The sequence below is a fragment of the Rattus norvegicus genome, chromosome 16 (assembly GCF_036323735.1).
Source record: "Rattus norvegicus strain BN/NHsdMcwi chromosome 16, GRCr8, whole genome shotgun sequence".
NCBI lineage: Eukaryota > Metazoa > Chordata > Mammalia > Rodentia > Muridae > Rattus > Rattus norvegicus.
The window spans coordinates 57,341,948-57,351,322 of record NC_086034.1 but is presented as its reverse complement, the minus strand read 5'-3'; positions in this window follow the sequence as shown (position 1 = coordinate 57,351,322).

Sequence of the window (9,375 nt, the reverse complement as noted above, 5' to 3'; positions counted from 1 at the left end):
ATCAGAGATAACCATATGGCAAGAGGCAAGCTCAAGAACCTAAGCAGCAGAAACCAGGACTACTTGGCTTCATCAGAACCCAGTTCTCCCACCACAGCCAATACTGGATATCCCAACACACCGGAAAAGCAAGATTTGGGTTTAAAATCACATCTCATATTGATGATAGAGGACTTTAAGAAGGATATAAATAACTACCTTAAAAGAAATAAAGATTTTTACCAATCCTACAACAGATAGAGGGCTTATATCCAAAATATACAAAGAACTCAAGAAGTTAGACCGCAGGGAGACAAATAACCCTATTAAAATGGGGTTCAGAGCTAAACAAAGAATTCACAGCTGAGGAATGCCGAATGGCTGAGAAACACCTAAAAAAATGTTCAACATCTTTAGTCATAAGGGAAATGCAAATCAAAACAACCCTGAGATTTCACCTCACACCAGTGAGAATGGCTAAGATCAAAAACTCAGGTGACAGCAGATGCTGGCGAGGATGTGGAGAAAGAGGAACACTCCTCCATTGTTGGTGGGATTGCAGACTGGTAAAACCATTCTGGAAATCAGTCTGGAGGTTCCTCAGAAAATTGGACATTGAACTGCCTGAGGATCCAGCTATACCTCTCTTGGGCATATACCCAAAAGATGCCCCAAGATATAAAAAAGACACGTGCTCCACTATGTTCATCGCAGCCTTATTTATAATAGCCAGAAGCTGGAAAGAACCCAGATGCCCTTCAACAGAGGAATGGATACAGAAAATGTGGTACATCTACACAATGGAATATTACTCAGCTATCAAAAACAATGATTTTATGAAATTCATAGGCAAATGGAGGGAACAGGAAAATATCATCCTGAGTGAGGTAACCCAATCACAGAAAAACACACATGGTATGCACTCATTGATAAGTGGTTATTAGCTCAAATGCTTGAATTACCCTAGATGCACAGAACACATGAAACTCAAAACGGATGACCAAAATGTGAATGCTTCACTCCTTCTTTAAAGGGGGAACAAGAATACCCTTGGCAGGGAATAGGGAGGCAAAGATTAAAACAGAGACAGAAGGAACACCCATTCAGAGCCTGCCCCACATGTGGCCCATACATATACAGCCATCCAATTAGACAAGATGGATGAAGCAAAGAAGTGCAGGCCAAGAGGAACTGGATGTAGATCTCTTCTGAGAGACAGAGCCAGAGTACAGCAAATACAGAGGCGAATGCCAGCAGCAAACCACTGAACTGAGAACGGGACCCCTGTTGAAGGAATCAGAGAAAGGACTGGAAGAGCTTGAAGGGGCCCATATGAACAACAATGCCAACCAACCAGAGCTTCCAGGGACTAAGCCACTACCCAAAGACTATACATGGACTGACCCTGGGCTGCAACCTCATAGGTAGCAATGAATAGCCTAGTAAGAGCACCAGTGGAAGTTCCTGCCCTTGGTCCTGCTAGGACTGCACCCCCAGTGAATGTGATTTTTGGGGGGAGGGCGGTAATGGAGGGAGGATGGGGAGGGGACAGCTAGCTAGAAGGGGAGGGGAAGGGGTTATGGGGATGTTGGCCAGGAAACCGGGAAAGGGAATAACAATCGAAATGTAAATAAGAAATACTCAAGTTAATAAAGAAAAACAAGAATGCATTTCACTCTATTGTTAATTAGAAACTTCAGGAAATTGAAACTTATTGTAAGTAAGAAGTTTTTGGGAAATCAAAACTTATGCCACTGGTTTCTGATGTGACGTATGTTTTTTTATCATTACCTTGAAAACCAGTCTGTGTTGTGTGATTTTTCTGCTGATAAGCAAGTGATTTTTGCTTGATTAAATGAGACTTGATCAGAAGAAAAAAAAAAAAAAAAGAAATACAGGACGATACAGGTAAGCATGTAGAAGCCCTTAAAGAGGAAACACAAAAATTCCTTCAAGAATTACAGGAAAACCAAACAGGTGAAGGAATTGAACAAAACTATCCAGCATCTAAAAATGGAAATAGAAACAATAAAGAAATCACAAAGGGAGAAAACCTTGGAGAGAGAAAATCTAGGAAAGAGATCAGGAGTCATAGATGCAAGCATCACCAACAGGGTACAAGAGATTGAAGAGAGAATCTCAGGGGCAGAAGATTCCATAGAAAACAATGACACAAAAGTCAAAGAAAATGCAAAAAGCAAAAAGATCCTAACCAAAAATATCCAGGGCACAATGAAAAGAAAAATACCTAAGAATAATAGGTATAGAAGAGAACAAAGATTCCCAACTTGAAGGACCAGTAAATCTCTTCAACAATATTATAGAAGAAAACTTTTCTAACCTAAAGGAAGAGGTACCCATAAACATACAAGAAGTCTACAGAACTCCAAACAGATTAAAACAGAAAAGAAATTCCTCCCATCACATAATAGTCAAAACACCAAATGCACAAAACAAACAATGGATATTAAAAGCAGTAAGGGAAAAAGGTCAAGTAACATATAAAGGCAGACCTATCAGAATCACAACAGACTTTTCACTGGAGACTGTGAAAGCTAGAATATCCTGGGCAGATGTCATCCAGATCCTAAGAGATGCAAGCCCAGGCTACTATATCCAGCAAAACTCTCAATTAACATAGATGAAGAAACCAAGGTATTCCATGACAAAACCAAATTTACACAATATCTTTCCACAAATCCAGCCCTAAGAAGGATAATAGACAGAAAACTCCAACACACGGAGGGAAACTGCACCCTAGAAAAAGCAAGAACATAATCTTGCAACGAAGCCAAAATAAGAGAGTCATACAAACATAATTCCATTTCTAACAACGAAAATAACAGGAAGCAACAATCACTATTCCTTAATATCTTTTAACATCAATGGACTCAATTTCCTAATAAAAAGACATAAGCTAATAGATGGATACATAAACAGGACCCTGTATTTTTCTCTGTACAGGAAATGGACCTCAGTGACAAAGACAGACATTATCTAGGACAACATGCTGGAAAACAATTTTCCAAGCAAATGGTTCCAAGAAACAAGCTGTAGTAGCCATTCTAATATCATAAAATCAAATTCTAACCAAAAGTTATCAAAGAAGATAAGGAAGGACACTTCATACATATCAAAGGAAAAATATACAAAGATGAATGCTCAATTCTGAACATCTGTACTCCAAATGCAAGAGCACCCACATTCATAAAAGAAACTTTACTAAAGCTCAAAACATACATTGCACTACACACAATAGTAATAGGAGACCAGCACCCTACTCTCATCAATGGACAGATCATGGAAACCAAAACTAAACGGAGATACAAAGGAACTAACAGAATTTATGAACCAAATGGAATTAACAGACATCTATAGAACATCTCATCCTAAAACAAAAGAATATATCTTCTTCTCAGAACTTCAGGATACCTCCTTAAAAACTGACCATATAATTGGTCATAAAACAGGCCTCAATAGATACAAGGAGATTGAAATAATCTCATGCAATCGCCATCAAAATCCCATGTCACTTCTTCATAGAGCTGGAAAGAGCAATTCGCAAGTTCATTGGAATAACAAAAGTCACAGGAGAGCTTTAAAACTATTCTCAACAATAAAAGAACTTCTGGGAGAGTTCTAACTCTGATCTCCAGCTGCATTACAGAGTAATCATGATAAAAACTGCATGCTATTGGTACAGAGACAGGCAGGTAGATCAGTGGAATAGTATTGAAGACCCAGAAATGAACCCACACACCTATGGTCACTTGATCTTTGACAAAGGAGCTAAAACTATCTAATGGGGGAAAAAAAGATAGCATTTTCAGCAAATGGTGCTATTTCAATTGGAGGTCGGCATGTAGAAGAATGCAAATTAACCTGTTCTTATCTTTTTGTACATAGCTGGAGTCCAAGTGTATCAAAGGCTTCAACATAAAACCAAATACACCCAACCTAATAGAAGAGAAAGTGGGGGAGCATCTCGAACACATGAGCACAGGGGAAAATTTCCTTAACAGAACACCAATGGCTTATACTCTAAGATCAAGGATATACTAATGGGACTTTATAAAATTGCAAAGCCTCTGTAAGGCAAAGGACACTGTCAATAGGACAAAACAGCAACCAACAGATTGGAAGAACTTCTTTACCAATCCTACATACGATAGAGGTATACTAGCTAATATAAACAAAGAACTCAAGGAGTTAGACTACAAAGAATCAAGTAATTCTGTTAAAATATGGGGTACAGAGCTAAACAAAAGAGTTCTCAGCTGAGGAATACAGAATGGCTGAGAAGCACCTAAAGAAAATATTCAACATCCTTAGTCATCAGGGAAATGCAAATCAAAACAACCCTGAGATTCCACCTCACACCAGTCAGAATGGCTAAGGTAAAAACTCAGGTGACAGTAGATGCTGTCGAGGATGTGGAGAAAGAGGAACACTCCTCCATTGTTGGTGGGATTGCAAACTGGTACAACCACTCAGGAAATCAGTCAGGAGGTTCCTCAGAAAATTGGACATAGTATTACCTGAGGACCCAGCTATACCACTCCTGGGCATACAACCAAAAGATGCTCCAACATACATCAAAGACACATGCTCCACCATGTTCACAGAAGCCTTATGTGTAATAGCCAGAAGCTGGAAAGAACCCAGATGCCCTTCAACAGAGGAATGGATACAAAAAATGTGGTACATTTACACAATGGACATTGTACAGCTATTAAAAACAATGACTACATGAAATTCCTTTTTGTTTTCTTTTTAAGATTTATTTATTTTTTTATAAGGAAATTTCTACTTTATTGTTCAGATCATTCATAAAAACATATAGTTATCTGCACAGAAAATACCCTGGGGCCAATCCAATGTGCTAGAGAGTCTCGAAGGGTTAATCTCCATTTGAGAGTTGCTTGGTATAATTCTTTTTATTAAATTGGGTATTTTTTATTTACATTTCAAATGTGTCCATCAGTCCCCTAACCCCTCCCTCTCCCCTTATGTATGGATGTTCCCCTCCGCATCCACCCCCATTACTGCCCCCCAACAATCACCGACACTGGGGGTTCCCCTTCCACTGGTACCCCAACAAGGCTATTCACTGCTACATATGCAGTTGGAGCCCAGGGTCAGTCCATGTATAGTCTTTGGGTAGTGGCTTAGTCCCTGGAAGCTCTGGTTGGTTGGCATTGTTGTTCTTATGGGGTCGCAAGCCCTTTCAGCTCTTTCAGTCCTTTCTCTGATTCCTTCAATGGGGGTCCCATTCTGAGTTCAGTGGTTTTCTGCTAGCATTTGCCTCTGTATTTGACATGTTCTGGCTGTGTCTCTCAGGAGAGATCTATATTCAGTTCCTGTCAGCATGCACTTCTTAGCTTCATCCATCTTATCTAATTTTGGTGGCTGTATATATATATATGGGCCAAAACTACATGGAATTCTTAGGCAAATAGTTAGAACTAGAAAATATCATCCTGAATGAGATAACCAACACCCATGGTCTGCACTTAGTGATAAATTGATATTAGCCCAAAAGCTTGGAATACCTAAGAAAAAATTCACAGATCATATGAAGCCCAAGAAATAGGAAGACCAAAATGTGGGTGCTTCATTCCCTCTTAGAAGGGCGAACAAAATACTCACGGGAGGAAATACAGGGACAAAGAGTGGAGTAGGGACTGAACAAGGGAACTCCAGTGGAGGAGTTAGAGAAAAGACTGAAGGAGCTGAAAGGGTTTGCAACACTATAGGAAGAACAACAATACCAACCAACCAGACCCCACCGGAGCTTCCAGGGACTAAACCACCAACCAATGTGTACATATGGAGGGACTGATGATTCTAGCCACATATGTGACAGAGGATGACATTGTCTAGTATCAATAAGAGGGAAAGCCCTTGATCCCGTGAAGGCTTTTTTCCCTAATATAGGTAATGCCAGGATGTTGAGGTTGGACTGGGTGGGTGGGAGTGGGAGCATCCTTATAGAAGCAGGAGCAGGGGGAGATGGTATGGGAGAGGGGTGAAAAAGATAACATTTGAAATATAAATACATAAAATATCCTAGAAAGATAAAATTAAAGAAGCCTACTATGATGAATGTTTAGAATAGACTGCTTGCAATGCAGCCCACAACTACTAACACTGAGTACAGGTCCAGTAAACTCATTTTTTTTTACCATGAAAATATAGAGATCCAGTTTCTAAGCTGTTGGCTAGGGTCTAATAGTTTGTTCCATAGACATGTGGGTGCAGGAGCCATTTTCTGTATTAAGGACAGCCCAACAGGGACCATGCCTCCAAAGGAAGTTCATTTTCTGTCCCTTCGTTGCCATCAGTTGTCAATAATGCCTCATGTAGGGGGTGAGCTCACATGTCTCTATGTTGTCCGTGCTAGAGTGACTTAGCTTGATTTTGTACAGTCACAGGCAGGGAAGTACATTTGTTCGAAGTTCATGAATATAGTGATCTTATGACAACTAGAGGACAATGTCCTGACCTAATTCTCCTCAAACTTTGGTTCTTATATTCTTTATATCACCTCTTCCACAATGTTCCGAGAGACAATGTGGGAAGAGTGTGATACATCTATCCCGTTAATAGCTGACTGTACTGTGCCTAGTGTGAGTATCTATAGTGATCATGTTCTACTGAACCAAGTAATTTACACCATAACAACCAAGATTTGCACTAATCTATAAGTGTAGACCTGTCTATTTAGAAGACGATTTGATTCTATATTCATTAGATAAACAATAGCAGTAGGCACTCCCTTGGTGCCTATGAGTTCTTTGGTCATGCATTGTTGGCCACAGTTGCAGTGACAGGCATGAATTTCCTCCTATTCAACATGTCTTAAATCTAATTAGAAAGTAGTTGGTTACTCCAATAATGTTCATGTCACTATGTCACCTATGGCATATCTTGCTATTCTTGTCATTATTATAACTTGCAGCATTCACAACATTTACATCTGGGTGAAACTATTGATGACTTTTCTCTCCCAATAGCTTGAATAGAACTTTGTTGTATGATTAAAGTTACTCAGCAGGGAGGAAGCTTACAGGTTAGAAGGAGCTGTGTCCAAAATGCCCAACATGTGTGGCAGCTTTAGAAATGGGATCTTACCATCAGGTTTGGGTAGTTCACCAATTAGACTTTATTTTGGGGTTGGGGTTTGGGGCGGGATCTCTGCAGCTCCCTTTGTCAATAACTGAAGGGATGTTTGTCATACCTCTAGTGGGATTATTTGGCAATTTATGTCTCCTTGTGGGACAGTTACCCCATGTGTAATCTGAAAAGCAGTAGGCAGAGATAAGTAATGAAGAGCAATACAGAAGTTAATGAAATAGAAATGAAAGAGACATTAAAAATCAATGAAACAAAGAGTTTCTTCTTTGAAAAGATAAGGAACATTGACAAACTCTGAGACATCTATATAAAGTCTCAGATTAACAAGGACTATCAATATTAGCAAACAAAGTCACATCTACAGTTTAATAATAATTTAAACTGATATGAAACAAGCAACAGGGATGATGTGGGAAATTTAAATATTCAGATTAAAAAAAAAGTCCATGGTCAGATAGACTTAACGCAGAATTCTATCAGATCTTTAAAGAAGAATTATTCCATAAAATAGACAAGGGAGGAGCACTTCTAAACTTTTTCTAAGCATTACTCTGATTCCCAAACTAGATAAAAAATCAACAACAACAAGAAAATTACAGGACAAACTCCCCAATGAACACAGAGGTAGATATTTTCAATCAATACTTGAAACTGAAGTAAAGAACACATTTAAAAGATCATTCAGCATGATCAAATTGGCTTCATTCCATGGATGCAGGGATGGTTTGCCATATGCAAATCAATAAATGCAATTCCCCACATAAATGGATCTTAGGTTGGATATCTTATGTGCATCTTAATTGATCTAGAAAACCCAATGTCCCTTCATGATGAAAACCCTGGGGAGACTAGGGGTGGAGAGAACATATCTTAATATAATAAAGGTTATATATAATAAAGTGCTAGCCATCATCAGGTTAAATGGAGGAAAACTCAAAGCATTCCTAGTGAGACAAGAGTGTCTAGTTTTAGCACTACCCTCTTCCTAGTTGTTTTAATAATTACTTGATTAAAGTCCTATTTGTCTTTGAAAATGTGTTTTGTTCTTCCCCATAATTCCTGATATCAGTATAGGAAATCAGTATAGAGTCAGAAGATGATTCATTACTTCCTCTGACTCTTTGTTTTCAACAATTATTTCCAAATGTTTATTATTCATTGTGTTTTAGGAAATAAACAACCCAGAAGTTTTAGGAAGTTCCTGAGACTTACCAAATTTACAAATCTCTCTCCTTCTCGAGTTACATAAAAGCAGTAAGTACTATCAAGTAAAGGATACTCATACTTGTGGAAGTGCCTGCAAGTCATGCAGTGGGCTCCAGGGTCCTAGTTTTTGTGAGTTGTCATTTATGCTAGAGTGGGTTATTGGTAATACAGCTGTCTTTGAGTCCTCCTTGCTCCTATTTGTAACCTCAATACATTCGCGGATGTAACAAGTTGTACTTCAGTAGTATTGTTACTTTGGTCTATCATTCTCTCCCCATCTGGGATGAATTAGCTCTCACTTAAATCTCCTTAGTAATAATGTGTCATGCAACAAGCTCAGGCTTTCTTTTCTCTCTCTTCTCCCACTCATCCCTCTTTATTATAATGCACCCCATATTGTATATGTGACTTTGCAGATTTGCTCTAGTTTTGTGTGTGCATTTGAGTGTGCTGCTGTTGCTGCTGTTGCTGCGTGCATACGTGTATGTGCGTGCATGCGTGTGTGTGTGTGTGTGTGTGTGTGTGTGTGTGTGTGTGTGTGAGTCTGAGTTTGTGGTTTAGAGGAATGGGCATTTGGAGGCTCCTGTGGAGACACTAGATAATAGGTGATGATCCCCTGAGTCTAGAGTTATAGGCAGATGTGAGCTCCCTGACAAAGATGATAGGAAGTGAATTTGGGTCTCCTACAAGAGCAAGTGTACCCAATGGCTGAGGCCATTCTCTAACCAGAATGTACCATTTCTTAGAAAATATCACATTCTTCAAGTGCTGCTATGAACATTGCTCATTACCCTTTTGTTTTTTTCAAACTGTGTTTATGTATACGTTTCCATATCTAGGATGATAAAATTTACAACTGACTGTCTATGAATCATAATTTGTATTAATGATGGGCACTGGGAAGCTATCTACACAGTTACTGAACTGTAACCAGGGTCTAGCTAACTTTTCTGTGTTACATGGAATTGTCTTAATTTTAAATCCGAACTTATTGATGCATGTAGGAAACCATTTGTACTAATATAATTAAGAGACCCTACATAATAACCCTGC